This window comes from Mustela nivalis, assembly GCF_964662115.1.
Source record: "Mustela nivalis genome assembly, chromosome: 6".
NCBI lineage: Eukaryota > Metazoa > Chordata > Mammalia > Carnivora > Mustelidae > Mustela > Mustela nivalis.
In genome coordinates, this window is record NC_139025.1 from 40069801 (window position 1) to 40089143 (window position 19343).

Consider the following 19343-nt stretch of genomic DNA (forward strand, 5'->3'; position numbering starts at 1 on the left):
ATGAAAAGACTGCTTCCCCCCTCTGAATGAGCTTAACTCCTGATGTCAGGCTCAATGTACTCCCCTATTCTAATAGGGTTGTTCTATAGAAGCCAAAGGGTAAGTAAGGGCATAGTCCTGTGAGCAGGCACAAATATTATTTTGATTTCAATTATCTACAGAAGTTGCTATCAGAAAGGAAAAGGAACTTGGATGTCTGTCCTAGGCTTTTAAAAGAGACCGGATATGCCTGGAATTTTCCCGGAGAGTTAGGTAAAAGCTGGTCCCTCTAATTCCACTGAAGCAATCAGGAACAAGGTGAGATGGCTCACTGGGAAAGGAAGACAGAAACTGAAGACACCTTATAAACCAGATTATCTAGCTGCATGTACTTCGGAATCTTTGGTAGAGCTTAGTTTAAGCTCTTACTCATTTGACAGAATACTCTGTGATTATATTCCAAACAGTGAGATATTCTGAAGATCCATTATTGATGTGGAAACAGAACGATGCCATGAAATGCTGAAAAGTAAAATAAACACATGGATGATCTCATTTGCATATTTTTAAAAAACAATATACACACTTAGGTGTATACATAATCCATGGTTATGTATAGTTTGTGTAGGTGTGAAAAGTTCTAGAGAGCATACATGGTAGGTAGGGTGTGCTTGTGTATTTTACATAGAACATTTTGATACCTCTTCAATTGACCACATAACCTCTAAAATTCTCAGCCCTATACCCTACAAACACATCCTGCCCTTTTCCTTCTGGGTACTTATGCTCAGGCCCTTTCCTTGGTCTAGGATGTCCATTCTTCCTTTCCCTAATTGGTATTCTTGGTCAACTTTAAAGATTGAATCTAATCCTTTCTGAAAATTTCCCAGAACACTCTCTTCTCTCTGCATATCAAACATTGCTTGTTCATACTACTCATCTTGTAACATGTATCAACATAGGGCATTTCTTGTATTGTTTACCTCTTTATGTGTTATTTTCTAATTATGTATGTCTTTTCTCTACCAATAAGTTATTTGTGGGCAGAGACCAAATCTTGAGACACTTCCAATTCTCCATAACATGTAGGAAAATACCTTGGTATGGACAGGAATATAATACATTAATGGAAGAGCTTAAGTAAGATGATTAAAAGAAAACATTAAACACTGTTGTTTAAAGGGGAAGTTGGAAATTTGACAAGTTGCAAGTATGCTTATTTCTAGTATGGGTATTTTCTTTCTAATATTTTAAGGATAAAAGGGAATTGTGGCACAACAAATACTAGAAATTCATTAAAGCAAAAATTATGGTGAGTGAAGTAAGTCAAGCAGAGAAGAGTCAATTATCATATGGTTTCACTTACTTTTGGAGCATAAGGAATAATACAGAGGACACTAGGAGAAGGAAAGAAGAAGCGAGCTGGGGGAAATCAGAGGGGGAGATAAACCATGAGAGACTGTGAACTCTGAGAAACAAACAACATTTTGGAGGAGAGAGGGGTAGGGAGTTGGGTGAGTCTGGTGGTAGGTTTTAAGGAGGGCACGTATTGCATGGAGCACTGTGTGTGGTGCATAAACAATGAACCTTGGAACACTGAAAAAAAATTAAATTTTAAAAATTATGATAAACTGGTACTGTGTGATTTTTAATTTAATTACAGATCCTGGAATATTTAAAAAATATTTTCTTCATAGGAAGCAGCACTTAACATTTATACAGAAAAACCTTCTAAATCCTAATCTGGATTAGAATGGAAGAATGGAAAGGAAAATCAGAATAATTAAAACTTAGTTCCTGAATGAGATTTTGGCATATATTCTCAGAGACAATTCCCAGACTGATGCATTTTTATGGTTGCTGCCTCCAACATGTTAAAATAAAAAAATGTCTCAAGACTTAGGGGAAAAAAAGTGTCGTGAAAAGAGAGATTACAGGATAAAGATGGCATCAAAACATTGATTTTGGCCATATGCTTTCTTCATATGCTACTCTGAAAGTGGGCCAACAAAGTAGCCATAGAAACGCTGCTTTGTTTGGAATTTGAGCCATGTTTCTTATGCATTATCCAGAAAGGCGAGAAACAGATCAATTTGGCAATGTGCTAGGGGGGGAATTTTTATTTTTCAACTTTAATGCAAGAATCAGGCAAGATATCAATGTGAAAAATCCCTTAAAACAAACAAACAAACAAACAAACAAGCAAAAAGATAACAAAGTAGCAGTTTGGGGAGATTACAATAAATTTATAGTTTTCTTAGTTTAGCAAACAGAATTTCTAAAAACATAAGTTTTAGCCAATCATCTGATTTTTATTTAGTGAAATTTACTTGTTTTTAACCTATCACATTGTTTTTATGGTTTGGTCAATTTCATTCATTGAACCTACACTTCCTTTTTCTGCTATATTGGATTCAGATTTTTTTTTTTTATGATAAGAACACTTAACATGAGATTTACCCTCTTAACATTTTAAGTGTATAATACAGTATTGTTAAGTAGCAACACAACATTGTACAGATCTCTAGAACTTATTCATTGTAAAACTAAAACTTTATATAGCAAGTCTTCTTCCTGTTTCTTCCTCCCCCAAGCAACTGACAACCTTCAGTCTACTCTGTTTCTGTAAGTCTGACAATTTTAGGTAACTCATATAAGAAGAACCACGCAGTATTTGTCTTTTTCTGACTGGTTTATTTCATTTACCATAATGTCTTCAAGGCTTATCTATGTGATCAAAAATGGCAGGATTTCCTTCCCTTCCAGGGCTAAATAATTTTCCATTGTATGTATATAACACATTTTCTTTATCCATTCATCTGTTGATAGTGGGTTATTTCTGATTTTCGGCTATGGTGAATAATGCTGCAGTGAACACAGGAGGGCAAATATTTCTTCAAGATTCTGATTTCAATTCTTTCAGATAAATTCTAGTAAGTGGGATTGCTGGATCATATAGTAGCTCTATTTTTAATTTTTTGAGGACCTTCCACACTGTTCTCCATAGCAAACACACCACTTTTCATCCTACTAACATTTTACACAGGTTCTAATTTTTCCACATCCTTGCCAACATCTGTTATTTTTCTTTCCCTTTTCTTTTTCTAGTAGCCATCTTAACAGGTGTGAGGTGACAATGAATCCACACTTACTTATTGGGCACTTCTGCAACCGTACCTCAACTGTATTTTTATTATACCTTCAAAAAACTTGCTCTATCCTATTTGTCAAATTTTATTTAATCTTTGCTCTCATATTTTCAATTCCTAAGAGTACATCTTTAACCCCTAGATGTTCCTTTTTATAGAATCCTATTATTATTTCAGTAACATGGTTTATCTTTCCGAGAATATTCACTACATGTGTATGTGTGTACTGCAGACAAACGTCATTTAATTTCTTTGTAAACTGCCTTTTCATGCCCTTTGCCTCTCTCTTTTTTTTTTAAAGATTTTATTTATTCATTTGACAGAGAGAGATCACAAGTAGGGACAGAGGCAGGCACAGAGACGGCGCGGGGGGGGGGGGGCGGTGGAGGGAAGCAGGCTCCCCGCTGAGCAGAGAGCCCGATGTGGGGCTCCATCCAAGGACCCTGAGACCATGACCTGAGCCCAAGGCAGAGGCTTAATCCACTGAGCCACGCAAGTGCCCCACCTCTTTTTCTTTTAAAGTGTTCATTTCTCTTATTAATTTGAAAGAACTTTTTAAAGTTGAAGGATATTAACTCTGACATATGTTATAATCTTTTTTTCTCCCCCTATGTTAACTTGCTCTTGAAACACTGAGGAGGTAAAGAGTTCATTCGGACATTTGTTAATATAGACAAACGTGCTAACTTTTCCTTTCATAGAGAAATAGCTAAATGAAAATTTAGTACTTTCCACACATTTAAACTTTTGAATACCTACGATGTACTAGGTTATGGTAACAGGCCGCCCTCTGATCTAAAGAAGTTTATAATCCAGTGGGATAGAGATCATTTCCCTCTCAAATAATTATTATTGGTAAAAATAACTCTGCAATTATTTTAATTTTCATTATCAAGAGAATAAACAATATGCAAAGTTTATAAATACCATAAAATTATTAAACAAAATTAACTTCTCAAGAAAAAGTAATTCCTGCTTATTTAAAAAATGCCTACACAAACTTGTCAGTAATATACAGAATATCCTCATCCACGTTCCTAAAAAGTATTTTTAAAAATCTGAAAAGAAATATACTGAAGTTCTACTTTTCTAAATATCACAACAAAAACCTTCAGGTCTGGAAAAGAAACAAAATGGCTTATACCTTAGTACTCAAAAAGTATGCTATGACACAACTTAATTCTCATTTGTCCTGGATAAAATGACCTATTACTGTTAGATCAGTTCTTCTTCTTTTTTTTTTTTAAAGATTTTATTTATTTATTCGACAGAGAGAGATCACAAGTAGGCAGAGAGAGAGGAGGAAGCAGGCTCCCCGCTGAGCAGAGAGCCCGATTCGGGACTCGATCCCAGGACCCTGAGGTCATGACCTGAGCCGAAGGCAGCGGCTTAACCCACTGAGCCACCCAGGCGCCCTGTTAGATCAGTTCTAACAAGAAAGCACCTGTGGACGTTCATGAAAACCAAGTGCTAACTGTTGAGGGTATCAGTAGGAATCTAGAGATGCAAAGATAGCTATCCCTATAAATCAGAAAACACTCTATGAATCTTGCCTAAATGCCATACCAGGGACAAACAGCTAAATTCTTGAAAAGCCTTTGAAAGACATTTAGTACTAAAACATGAAAAACATATTTCATGTTATAGTTTATCAATCATGTAGTAAGCAATCTCTTCTACACACCAAAAAATGGAAAATCTACTCAAGCACTTAAAGAGCCTTAAAGTAAAAAAACAAGCACAATAACATCCCTTTGATCTACAAAATGGTATATTCAAATTCAAGATTTTAGGAGGGTCTTTGAATTTAAGAGTATTCTGTATATTCACAGGAACTGGTTTGTAGAGAAAGCTATGACTGGATGGAAAGGGTAAGTAGATAGCTCAAAGGATCTATTTATTATAGATATTGGGAAAGCTTTACAGATAGAATAATGAGTTATCAGTTCTATAATTCACCCTTCTCAAATGTGCAACACTAGAATATGAATTATTAACATTCCATTCCTTTTGGAAAAATAAGATGGTAGAAAATAGCCAAGGGGCTCCTGGGTGGCTCAGTGGGTTGAGGCCCCTGCCTTCAGTTCAGGTCATGATTCCAGGATCCTGGGATAGAGTCCTGCATCGGCCTCTGCTCAACGGGAAGCCTGCTTCCCCCCTTCTCTTTGCCTGCCTCTCTGCCTACTTGTGATCTCTGTCAAATAAATAAATAAAATCTTTAAAAAAAAATAGCCAAAAGTCACATCAGTGTATCACAAATGTGCAGCAGGCCCTGCTGACACTTCTCTCCCAATCTACCCTTCCCACTCTGCATACATTTTACCAATTCAAAGTAATTAACAAGTTTTTCTTTCAAAGTCAAGTGTCAGGTGAATGAAGGGTACCATTCACACAGATTACCAAAAAAAAGCAACTTGCTTTGCAGAAAACTGCGAACCAGTAAAATTAAGTGACAACACACCACATCAGTTGGTAGCTGAGTTTTTAAATCATACCAAGCCATTGACGAATGAAAGGGAATTTCATTTTTGAGACCAGAGAAATAGAAAGATAATTTGGGAAAAAGAGTTTTCAGGGAAAAGTGGGCCTGAGAGGAATCTCCAAAATGTCAAATGGGAAACTTTTGTTAGCTAAGCCAGCATGAGGACACTGGTACATACGACTTCTGAGTAAGAGATAAAGAAACACAAATGGGAAACTGTCTAGAAGGAAAGGTTCTCACCATCAAGAAAATGAAAACCCACGAAATAGGAAAAAATTTTTGCAAATCATATATATGATAAGGGACTTACATCTAGAATATATAAAGAACACTTACAATTTGATAGTGAAAAAAATAAGCCAATTTAAAGGATTAAAGTAGGCATTCTCCAAGGATACCATACAAATCGCCAATAACCACACAAGACAACGTTCCACATCATTACTCACTCATTTGAGAAATGCAAATCGAAAGTGAAACAAGCTATCACTTCAAATCCACTTAACTGGCTATCAAAAATAGTACTGGTGAGGAACCTCCACACCAATACTATTTTTGAAAACCAGTCACATGGATTTCAATGACCACAATCGCCAAACTGTGGAAAGAGCCAAGATGCCCTTCGAAAGACGAATGGATAAAGAAGATGTGGTCCATATACACAATGGAGTATTATTCAGCCATCAGACAGGATGAATACCCAACTTTTGTAGCAACATGGAGGGGACTAGAGGAGATTATGCTGAGTGAAATAAGTCAAGCAGAGAAAGTCAATTACCATATGGTTTCACTTACTTGTGGAACCTAAGAAATAGCAAGGAGGACATTAGGAGAAGGAAAGGAGAAGGGAAGTGGGGGAAATCGGTCAGGGAGATGAACCATGAGAGACTGTGGACACTGAGAAACAGACAGGGTTTTAGAGGGGAGGGAGTGGGGGGGATGGGTGAGCCAGGTAATGGGTAGTAAGGAGGGCATGTATTGCATGGAACACTGCGTATGGTACATGAACAATCAATCTTGGAACACTGAAAAAATAAAATTAAATTTAAAAAATAGTATTGGTGAGATTGTGGAGAAAACCAAACCCCCAAGTTATAAGGTAAAATGGTGCAGCTGCTTTCAAAAAGAGTCTGGCAGTTCCTAAAAATGCTAACCATAGAGTTGCCATATGACCTATTAATTCTATTGCTGGGTATTTACCAAAGAGAAATGAGAACATAAGTCTACACAAAAATTTGTACACAAACATTCATAGCAGAAATAATAGCCAAGAAGTGAAAACACCCAAAAAGTCCATCAACAAATTACATAAAACGTGGTATATCCATATGATGTAATATTATTAGGCTATAAACAAGAATGAAGTACTGACGTATGCTACAACATGGACGAACCTTGAAAACAGAATGCTAAGAGGAAGACAATCACAAAAGGTGACATACTGTATGCTTCCCTATATATGAAATGTCCAGAACATGCAAATCTATAAAGACAGAAACAAGTTAATGTTTGCCTAAGCCTGGGATGGGAGGGAGTAATTCCTAAAGGAAACAGGGTTTTTTGAAGAGGCGATGAGATGTTCTAAAATTGACTGTAATAATACTTGCACAATTCTATGAATATACTAAAAACCAATGTACACTTTTTAAAAATCTTTAATACATTAAAAAAATTTTAATGTAAATTCTAGTTATTTAACATACAGTGTAATATTCATTTCGGGTGTTGAATTGTCCACTTTTAATGACTGAAGTCTATGGAATGTGAATTATATCTCAACAAAGTTCTTACAAAGGAAAAAAGAAACAGAAAAGTTCCCCAACCATGTACTGTCTGTTAATAACTAGTAGGAAATTTAAAAGTGGCTGCCAGGTGTCCCAGTTAAATCACTAAAATGGGGGTGCCTGGGTGGCTCAGTGGGTTAAAGCCTCTGCCTTCAGCTCAGGTCATGATCCCAGGGTTCTGGGATCGAGCCCTCTGCAGAGCAGAGAGCCTGCTTTCTCCTCTCTCTCTGCCTGCCTCTCTGCCTACTTGTGATCTGTGAAATAAATAAATAAAATCTAAAAAAAAAAATCACTAAAATGGCAATATCTGGTCATGAGTCTGGCTCTGGATGCTGTGACAGGGTCTGGAGACTTGGCATGGGTGGCAGTGGACACTCAATAATATAAAGGATGGTCTTTGCTCTAGTCGTAGGAATGATTGACTAAATACATGTATATATATACATATATATGTGTGTATATATATACACACACACATATGTATGGCTGAATAAAAGAGAATGACTGGTAAAGAGTAGATAACCAATTCACAGTTCTGATAAATAACCTCCGATGTTGTAGATTTCATTGATGTAAACACTGGTCCTTGACGGAGTCGTGAAGAGAGGCAGCAGATGGGGGGAAGAGTTACTCGTGTTCAGGGGGTCAGAAATTGACCAAGTTGGGGCAAACGCGGTTTAGTTGGAGGTCAGGTCAGAGTACAGCACTATCTAAGGAACGCAACTTGTACACTATATTGGGGTAACAAGGACATCACTAAATCAAGACTCAATGGACCGTTTTCCATTCCGCAAGTGTCTCTTAGAAACAAAATGCAGTAACTCAACAAGCTAAAGCAGTCTTTTGAAAGAAAATTAAAGTCCTAGTGGACCGATTCCTCTAGCCACTGGGTTCACCTTCCGTGTACAAAATGCAACAATCGCACTTGAAGAACAAGAAATCTGTGGCAATTAAAACTGCAAGAACAATGTGCCTCTGCATAGGCTTGGAAATTAAGGTGCCTAAGAAGTCCCCAGGTGGCTGTCGGGGATGGAACGTACCTCGAGTCACCCGAGGGAAGAGGCGACGCGAAGGAATCCCGGGAACTGCATTTTTGCAGGTAAACCCGGGTTGGGCGATCCCGCCCGGAGGCTGCCTGCGACCCGAACGCAGAGGCGGAGAAGCTCCAGCGGCCAGGCAACCAGCTCACGGCGATCGCACCCGAGGCATCTCGGCGTTTCCATAGCTAACGTCAACTCGAGCGGGCGCCACCGCCGTGGAACGACGATCTCGCTCGGGGGCGGTTCGGGCGCTCGGCTCGCTCCGCCCCCTCAGCTAGTGCTCGTCCTGGGGCACTTCCCCAGCCACCGGGAAGGCGAGGCGGAGGTAGGGAAGAGGCGGGCTTCGTTCACTCCAGGTGTGGGCCCACACTCCTTTGCTGAGGTGTCGTGGGAGTCTCTCCCGCTCCCGCTTCGCCTCGGGCCTCCGTCGAGGCGAGGGGGAAGGGTCTCAAGCAAGCCTTGCCCTTTCACCCGGGACCGCGCCCCTACGCAAGAGCGCCGTTTCCCTGGTGACGTGACGTGTCTGACGGAGTGGGTAGCGCTTTCTGGCAGATTGACGTGCGGCCGCCATTTCGAGAGCTCTGGCTTGCGGGTGGGCTGACTGCTGCACTGGAGTGTAGTGTGACTCCAACCGCTCGCGGTCTCGCAAGTTCCATTAACCACATCCTCACTTTGGCCGTCACCACCCAGCACCCCGACGGTAATAAATGCTTTTAAGTAATACTTCATACATCCGCTTCGGCTTGGAAGATTTGGAACTGAATATACGTGCTAGCTATTGCCGTTTGTTTCATACTTTTTCTCCGTGAGGAGATTCTTAAAATGCAAGGAAACAAAATGTCCCATCATTGAATCATGCTACTAAGAAGGTATCTTAGTATTTTTTTTATTAATAAAACAAGGCAAAGTCTACATATCTTAATTGGGGGGAAAAAAAAAAAAGCTGCGGCGCATTGTTAATACTCCGAGGTAATTTAAGATCCGGCAATCCTTACAGGGTGAACCCAGAGTACCAGTTTTGCTAGTTTAAAGTTACACGCCCATCGCCTCCATTTTCCATCTTCCTCCTGTTGTGGACATCTTCCAGATTGCTAGCTGGAAGTCACAAGGCGGTCCCTTAGAGCATTAAATTGGTAATTGGTCTCAAATGAGTTAGAGGCTCTCTAAGGGAACTCCGAAGCCAATTTGTCACGATTAAGGTACTTGTGTTTCCCTAAGTGACTGACATTCTAGCAATTCGGCATGCTTGGGACTCGTGCGTGCTCAAGGACTGTCTTCTTTGGATCTCCTTACCTCAAGACTAGGAATGCGGCCTTTTTGTTTGTTTGTTTTCTGGCTTTACTGGAAATGATGCCTTTTTTTTTTTTTTTAAGCATCTAGGTTTCAGGCCATAATAGGAAAAGTTTTTGAGTATTAATATTAGAAGAAAGACAAAGCTTATATACATATATACATAGATACTACTTTATTTAGGGGGAAAGCATAGTTTATTGTTAAGTATGTGGAAGAAAACCCTGTGCAGTTTCATTGCCGTACATATACTTGTCTCAAAGACACCATTAGTGGTCTGAGGGGGAAATGGACTCTTAATGTTTCCCATACTTTGGGGGAAGGCAACCTTAGTTGTCATAGGTCTGGGTACCACATTAAGCATCTTTGAGGCATTTGCAATTGCTAGGAAGTCAGTGTAGTGTGGTTAAGAGTAGAGGCTGTGGAAGAAGAGAGGCTCAGAAGTCCTAAGTTGTCGAAACCCTGACATCACAGTTCACTACTTGTGTGATATAGGGGATACCTAATCTTCCTGGTGCTCAGTTTTCAAATCTTGTAGAATAGGGTTAATAATAGAGAAAATTTATCAAAAAGGGGTTGGGTAGATTGGATTAAATAATTAGATCACTTAGGCACAGCTTAAGTGCTTAGTGAGAATGAGCTATTTTTCTCATGTAGAGAGGCTGTATTTTTGTCACCCTAAATTATATATAGTTCAACCAGAATTAACATTTTTTTGTTGTTGTAATACCTACTGTAGATATTTGGTTGTTAAATTTTTCTTTTTTCCAGTACGTTACTTTGCATTTGGAATAAAATTAGTAAAGCCTCTGATACAAGGCCTTTGGTTACTTGTACACAGAAAGTACTCATTCAACATTTACTGGACGATGTTTGCCAGGAACCATGCCTATTCTTGCATATTCAAAGTCAAATAACACATGACCCTTATCCTCAAGGAATTTACCAAAATATAATGAGAGACTAACAAGGACATCAGTAATTACAGAGTGTGTGATAAACAGGCGCTGGAGCCATAGAAACAGAACTGGGACATAGGAATCATTCTAGGGAAGGAAATTCAGGATGGCTGCAACAGAGATATAAAAATACAAGTTAGCTGGATGAAGATGTGGGAGAAGAGGTTTTCTAGAATGGGAACCATGATTCATTCATTTAGCAAATATTTAGAGCATAAGTCAGGTATATATGAACCCTATTGAATCTTAACCTTATGGAGGTAGCTTATTATGATTCTCATTTCAGTACTCTCATTTCTCATTTTACTTCAGAAGAGTAAAATAAATGAGATTTGGAATTTAACCTATATGTGTATGTCTTCAAGATCCATTTTTTTTTGTTAATCCTGCTGATTGACATAAAATTAAACATTACCAGTAATCTGGAGCTGCTTCTTTAGCCCCAGAAAATGTTTACCCAGCCATTATCATGACACATGTTTTTATGTAATGGTAATGCCCATTTTCAAGTTACTCTTCTTGCCAAAAAGTAAAAAACAAACAAAAGAATCCAAAATTATAAAACCCTCACTCTGCGCCATTGCCCACAGACTACTGACCAGAGCGCTCTGAAAATAATAACAGCTGCAGCACAGGGTAAGGTGATTTAAAGTCGAGAAGTGGCTTCAGGGAATTTGAAAGCTGAGCTTCCAGGGCAAGGCAATAGAAAAGCTAAAATTTGGTAAAGGTTTGGATTAGGGTGGGGAATAGGTAGGGGGGTAAGGAGATCAAAGAAAAAGATGAGCCTAAGCTTTAAGCTGTGTGACCACAAAGTTTGAGGTTCCCTTAAAGTAAGTATAGGAGGAAAAATAGGTTTGCAAAGAAAGATAATCCACTTTGAGACATTATGTCTTTTTAGGGCTTTTGGGATATGTCCAGTTCCAGATATAGGATTGGACCCTGAGAGACAGGTCAAGACCTAGAGATCTGGAAGTATCCTACATTTTATTGTTGTTGTTTTTAATTTTTTATTTATTTGACACAGAGGGAGACCGCGAGAGAGGGAACAGGAGCAGGGGAAGTGGGAGAGGGAGAAGCAGGCTTCCCGCTGAACAGGGAGCTCATTGTGGGGCTTGATCCTGCGATTATGACCTGAGCCGAAGGTAGAGCCTTAACAACTAAGCCACCCAGGCACCCCTGGAAGTATTCTACATTTTAAAAAATGTTATTTGAAATCATGAGATTAAAAGAGAATGCCAGGGTTTGGATATTAGTGAACATGAAGAAAACCATTGGGAGAGAAAAAAGGGACTTTCAAATGAGAGGATCAGTTTTTTACATGGCTTGTTGAAATTCATCTAATTTCTTTATACCACAAAATATATGCATATAAATGTACATAAAGACCATGTGAATGAGGATGTGGTGGGTAGCGATTTTAGTATGTTCACAGGCATATGGGTTGGGTGATATTGAGTTATACGGATATTAAAGATGGAGTAGGAGATTATGGTAAGTGAAATAAGTTAGAGAAAGACAAATACTACACGACCTCACTTATATGTGAAAATCTAAAAACAAACAAACAAAAAGCAGAAACAGACTGATAAATACAGAAAAATTCGCGGTTACCAGTGTGGAGGAGAATGGGGGGATGGGCAAAATAGGTGAAAGGTAGTGAGAGATTCAGGCTTCCGGTTAGGAAATGAATAAGTCACAGGGATAAAAGTTACAGCATAGGGAATATAGTCAGTGGTATTATAATAAGGTAGTATGGTGACAGGTGGTGGCTGCACTTACAGTGAGCATAGTATAATTTATAAACTTGTCCAGTCTGTGTGTTGTGCAGCTAAAACTAATGTAACATTGTGTATCAACTATACTTCAATAACATAAAGAGAAGGAGTGACCAATTGTTAGTTATAAAGTTTCACATTGAAACTTCCTTTAATAAAGAAAAATTTCATACTAGGTAAACATTCATAAATAGGACTATAAAATAAACAATGTATAATGTAATCATAGCTTGCCATTAACTAGTTTTAAACTTTGTTGTAAAATACAATATATTTTAAATTACAATTCTGAAAAGTTTGTATTAATATCTGATAAGTATAGGATGAAAAGGATAGAATTTTTCAGAATTTGGATTTAAGAACTTTTAATTTTCTTGTGTGGTTCTTAAATTTCATTATTATTTCCTATCAATAATTTCACAGATTAGGTTTTTAATTTTAGGAGTGTTTTAATTAATATTATTTTAGAAAGTTGTCACCACTGGAAACTTATTTTAGGCATTTGTTTAAAAAGAGCATAGTAGAATTGTTGATAGACTGAAAATCACTAAATTGGAATATTTAAAAGGCTAGAGTTTCATTTTAAAAATTATGTTAAAATTTTTAAGAGTTTGTGAATGTAACTTTCACTGAAAGATCAAACTCTAAATATCTACATGTATATTCATTATTTCACTCTTTACAAAAATTAAGGTATATGTAGATCTGAATTGCAACAATTTCCCCTTATTTTGGCACACATAAGTAAGAGCGGACTGTGCAGATAAGATTTCATAGTCTTTATTCCCAGCATCCTACACTAAGATTGGAACATAAATTAACCTCTTCTATTATACTGTTACCAAGGATATGTCTCAGTAATACTAATTTCTAAAGCTAGAGCTGAAGTTTTTAGATGTCCTTTTCTTGGCATTTACCTGCTAACTTCTTTATTTAAAAATGTACCAACTGTTTAGGATCATGTGAACCTTATCTTCACTTTCCTTTAGAATGAATATATAAGGAAATGCAGTGAACAAGTTGCCTGATAAAATTTTTGTTTGAAATTGTAATTGAATGTGTGTTTAGGGGGAGGGTGGAGAGGGAGTATAGTGTAATTTGTCTAAAGGTAGAAGAAAGTTTAAATACCTTCTCACAATCTCTCCAGATTCAAGCTACTATTGCCGTTGAATGAAAAAGTCCACACTGGTCAGAATGACTTCCTACAGCTTACAATGGGATGCTCCCTTTGGGTTAATATATTTAAAAATATGAAAACTGGCAATTATTCACAGATAAATATTTAAGGGAATTAAGCCACATGTAGCAAAAACACAAAAACCTTGTACATAAACTATATATCAACAACAAAATTTATACATAAAATATAAATAACAGTATCAACAGTAACCAATGTTGGTGGGATAGTAGATTGGAGGTACATTTTGAAATTAGCTTGGCTCTGCAGTTCCCTTTCAGAGAAATTTCATGTCTAGAAATATACTTTACAGATGTACCACCTTTACAGATTTCTCAAGTATGCAATGATATTTGTACAAAGATGTATTTACAATGTAGCAAAACAGAAAACATTCTTCAACAGAGAACAAGTTAAATAAGGTAAATAAAGTATATCTGCGTGTATTGCTATGCAAACATGTCTAACTTAAGTAAAAAATTTAAAATTTACTATTTGTATAACTTAAAAGTTATAGTATGATTGTAAGGGCCTATTTAGCCAGAGTGATTTCATCTCGGTTAAACAGTGGTTTTGTTGTTTATGCAGTAAAACTTAAACTGACCCGGCCCCTCACCCCCCAGGGGAACTTACTTAAAAGCAAGTCTGGGAAACCAGTAAAATATGGTCAACCAGTCCCTGATAACAGAGCCCAAATACAAGGGTGGGTCAGGTCAGGTGGAGACATCAGAGCCCGAATTCAGAGATGAGTGGGGCCAGGTGGAGACATCCAATCAGTGGAGTGTGTATACTGTCTCCCCAGCTACCAAGGAGTGTGGGCCCCACCTTTTGGGCGCCAGTCCTGACCAAGGTGATAGGCTAGTTCAAATAGCTACAATGGGGTGAACTGTAATTCAATTGGCCACACGTGTGTGACCTAGCATGACTGTGCAGCTTTCTCTGTGTGTTGCAATCTCATTGGCCACCTGTGTGTGGCCAGGCCCAACCACCTGGCCTTTGCTCTATAAAAGTTAGTCTGTGAGGCTAGGAGTCACTTGCTGTCTCTGTAAGAGGCAGCCCCGAATGGTCAGTTTGATTCTCGATGCTTGGTGAGAAATAAAGCTTTGCTTGACCTTCGCTTTGTATCAGTCTGCTCCTTTGATCATGGAACCTAACATGATCTTATGTTAAAATCTAGATGTATGCATGAGCATGCTTTGTATATGCTTATTTTTGAAGGATACATAAGGAACTATGAGAGAAGTTAACCTCTAGAAGGGTTTGATGGGAAGGGAAACTTTTACTTTTTATGTTACTCTTTTGTGCTGTTAAAGTATTTTTAAGTTTGTATCACTTTTATAATCTTCAAATATAAAATTATACTCAAAATTAAACTGACAATCAAAAATATCTCTACACCCTGCCCCCCAAAATCCCACCAAGCCACTATATAACTTGAAAGGTAGCATAGTGGATTTTTGCTTTTATAATAGTACCTTTATCCAGAAAATGATTGGAAGATATAGTTGCTAGTTTCTATGAGTAAAAGATTACAGTATTGATGCTTTTATAGGGAGAGAAATGCTGTTATTTTTAAATGTTATATTACAGTTGGAAATTATGTTATAATTTATAATTATAATGTTATAACATTATAATGTTCTAATCAGAGATTGCTTAGAATCTGAACTACTCCAGTGATATACCTGTAGGAATCCTTGAAGTGAGTTCATTTTATACTAAGTGAGAGCCTTTGCTGAACTTATATATACATTCTCAAGATTAGAATTTCTTTGCAATGTTGCATATAAAATTTTAATTTTTGGTATATATGTAAATTTTATGCATTTAGTGTTATTTATACAGACATGTATATATGCTATATATAACATAAAATATATGGGAATCCTATTTTTTTGAATGAGCAATATCTAAATGTTAATGGAGGAAATTTACTTTTTTTTTAATGGAAGAAATTTTCATACATGGCTTGTCTTTAGCAATATAATTTTATTTTTTTTGTAAGATTTTATATGTAAGTAATCTCTACACTCAGTGTGGGGCTTGATCTCACAACTCCAAGATCAAGAGTCCCACACTCCACTGACTAAGTCAGCCAAGCACCCCCAGCCATGTAATTTTAAAGTACAACAATTTTGGGGGGCTCCTGTGTGGCTCAGTCAGTTGAGCATCCAACTCTTGATTTAAGCTCAGGTCATGATCTCGGGGCCATGAGATGGAGCCCCATGTTGGTCTCCATGCTGGGCATGGGGCCTGCTTAAGATTCTCTCTCTCTCCCTCCTGTTGCCCTTCCCCACACCACTGTCTCTCTCTCTATAAAAATAAAGTACAACCATTTTTAATAAAATTTATTCCAGTAATTAAACAATTTTTTTTTACCAGAGTTGCTTTTTAGGCTTATAGCTTAAATGAAAACCAATGTATAGAAACAAATATTAGAGTAATTATTAATCCTACTGAATAAAAATTCTGTTGTGTATGAATTTCAAGCCAAATACTGGATTCATGTTTTTACATAGAAAATTTCCTCCTAAAAGACTTCAGAATTAGAAAATGTATTTAACAACAAAAATCAGCAGGCAAAAAAGAGATGTATTAACTTGTGGAAGCAACCATGTGTTAAGAAACAAACAGAGGAGGTGAGTGGGGGAATGGGTTAAATAGGTGATGGGGATTAAAGAGGGCACTTGTGATGAGCACTGGGTATGTAAGCGTTAAATCACTAAATTCTACTCCTAAAACAAATATTACACTGTATGTTAAATGGAATTTAAATAAAAACTTAAAAGAAACAATGGATCATTTTTGTGGTTTTATATAAAATTATGGATTTTTTCCCCTGTGAATCTTCTCCCTCATAACTTTTTCTTTTGGTAACAATAACAAAATTTTAGAGACAAGCTTTTTTTTAAGGGCACACAGGGCCTAACATATGTAATAAAAACCAACATATAGGGGCGCCTGGGTGGCTCAGTGGGTTAAGCCGCTGCCTTCGGCTCGGGTCATGATCTCAGGGTCCTGGGATCGAGTCCCGCGTCGGGCTCTCTGTTCGGCAGGGAGCCTGCTTCCCTCTCTCTCTCTCTCTGCCTGCCTCTCCATCTACTTCTGATCTCTCTCTATCAAATAAATAAATAAAATCTTAAAAAAAAAAAGATTTAAAAAAAAAAAACAACATATAGTTATGTTCTCTGCTGAAAAATTCTAATGAAAATATTTTTATTTAGAATGGCCCAGTTAGTATAGAGGCATACACTTTGAATTCCACAATTCAGTGTCCCTGTGCAGCTTGATCCTCTATCATTGATATGCCCAGATAGCTAGAACACTGGACTATGAAAACCTAAAAATTACACTCTGCAAATAAAGATATCCTTTTTGAATCTGTGTTCCTTTCCCCCCAACATTTTTTAAAAAAAACTATAGTGCATCTTAAAAATACTAACCTGAATGTGAAGTGAATTCCTCTGGGAAGAATTTTTATTCCTTTTTTTCCCTGGTGCACATGGGGAATAATATTTGCCTTATGAGAATGTGAACAAGGAGGGCCCTAAGCTAATTTCCCCTCCCTTTAATTATAGCATTAATAACCCATCCATTACTACGTCCTCCCAAAGAAAAGGACTCATTCTGTTCAGAAACAAAAGCAGTCCTACCTGAGAACCCTCAACAATGCTTTGTACAGCTTTCATAATTTACTGGACCAATATTTTTCTCACTCCTTGTCAAAGCATTAATTCAAACAGTGATTTCTTCCTTCTTGGATAAATGGACATGGGAACTTCAGATTATTTAATAAATATTTAAGAAAATTTAAGAAATATTTAAGAAAACTTCAGATTATTCAGAAATTTAAGAAAATAGTGCTCTGAGTGTGAAGGAAATTTATGCAAATTTATAAGGTGTCTAAGTTTCCTAAATAATCACACTTTAAACATAGGAATGAGCTTTATTTATTGTTAGGCAGGCCTTCACAAAACATGATTATCGTTGGAAAACAATTCCGCTGACTTTAGTACTGACCACTTTTCCTGGGACAGTGATTTCTGTCAGTATTAACATTAGGTAATTTGTCACCTTAATCAGAATTCATTAACAATGTAGTTTCTGAGGGGTCTCTCTTTAAAGTCAATTAAATAAAAATGTGAAAGCCAGTATTGTTAAGATTTCTGCTACATAATAGTCAAATTATTTTATGTTTAGCCCCTTTGATTAAAAGTAATGGTCAAAGATGTTGAAGCCCTGGAAGGTGATTTTGAAGATGGAGAAGTGCTGGAGCTACCCAGGCAGCAATCAGAAACAATTAGGAAAAATGTACCAAATGCTTCATTCTTTCTCTAGGCTACATGACAAATTACATTTAATATTTCAGGCTTATTGCATTTTAAAATAAAGGCCTCCAATGAAGCAATTTTCAAGACAACTCCAATCAAAAGATATTGCTTAAAATTTTCTTATTGCCACAGAAATGAAAAGAGTGATTGTCCATGCTGATTAACTTGAAAATTGCTTTGGGAAGAATTTGACAGTTTTGTAACAGCCCCATTATAATTTACAACCCATGAAGAACAATTGAATACTATGCTGAATATCAGGATAGTTTAAATCTTCCTTTTTATTTGATAATTTTATTCTAGTACTTTAACATAAAGAGAGTACCTTATAATATGTATAAAATTTATTTGTATCATGGTTCCTTAAAATTATTCTCAATTAGACCAAACAGAAAAAATATAGCATAATATGTATACCAAAAATATTTGGTGATTCCTAGCATGGAAAGTTTTGTCAGTTTGGCAGGTACAAAGATGAAAAAGAAACATTACTTAATGTCAAGTAACTCACAGTTTAATGGCTAGAAAATTCACAGACAAAAAGCCAAAATAAGACAAAGAAAACCTAGAGCTAATGACATTTTGGTTACGATGAGTTGAGAGTGGCTGATACTATTTTGTTTGCTTATATATAAATGCTAAATAGAGGTTGTATCTACCCAATAACACAAAAGATGGCAAGTTAGGAAAAGTGACCCCACAATCCTATTTTATGCTTAGAATGAAAGGTTATAATTGAGTGAAATTACATTACACCTGACAATGAATAGGAAAATGTTTACATACCAAGAAAGATCTTTATGCTAGCAAGAAGATTCATTTTTTTTTTTAAGATTTTATTTATTTATTTGACAGAGAGATCACAAGTAGGCAGAGAGTCAGGCAGAGAGAGAGAGAGAGAGAGAAGCAGGCTCCCCGCTGAGCAAAGAGCCCCATGTGGGGCTTGATCCCAGGACACTGAGATCATGACCCGAGCTGAAGGCAGCGGCTTAATCCACTGAGCCACCCAGGTGCCCCAAGAAGATTCATTTTTTAATGGACCTTCTGATTTCCTGGCCAAATTTTTTATTGCTTTAAAATAGTTTAAGCCAGTCTAAAAAGCACTGGCTATCATAAATTAGCAAACAAAATAAGATTCAGAAATGGTGAGGATTCAGTAAAATGGCATTCTTATTTATCCATTCATGAATTCAATCCGTAAAATTGTATTGTGTGTTTACCAAGTGATAGACAGCTTATTAGGGAATTAGAGATGAATGGAAGGATAACTCCCTCCAGTCATGGGTCACTGTGGTGAGACTGCTAGGGTAATACAAACTGTTGTGGTCCCTTTGGAAATAAATTTAGTGATATTTGTCAACAACTTTAAAAATTGTA

At 37.0% G+C, this 19343-nt stretch overlaps 1 protein-coding gene and 1 long non-coding RNA gene across 8 annotated transcripts in view; one reads left to right on the top strand and one right to left on the bottom strand.

Annotated features, from left to right (window-relative positions):
- The window catches only part of PCNX4 (pecanex 4), a 43408-nt gene extending 34520 nt beyond the window's left edge, over positions 1–8888 (bottom strand). For both annotated transcript variants that reach the window (XM_082734962.1, XM_082734961.1), the window contains exon 1: positions 8435–8888. The gene's annotated coding sequence lies outside the window, so the exon portion shown is untranslated. The remainder of the gene's footprint in view (positions 1–8434) is intronic.
- An 84-nt stretch (positions 8889–8972) lies between these two features.
- Positions 8973–19343, top strand: part of LOC309866914 — a 135428-nt gene continuing 125057 nt past the window's right edge. The window contains exon 1 of one of the 6 annotated variants that reach the window (XR_014312876.1): positions 8973–9134. This is a non-coding gene — a long non-coding RNA (uncharacterized lncRNA). The remainder of the gene's footprint in view (positions 9135–19343) is intronic. The other 5 variants (XR_014312877.1, XR_014312878.1, XR_014312879.1 and 2 more) reach the window with 5 other exon arrangements.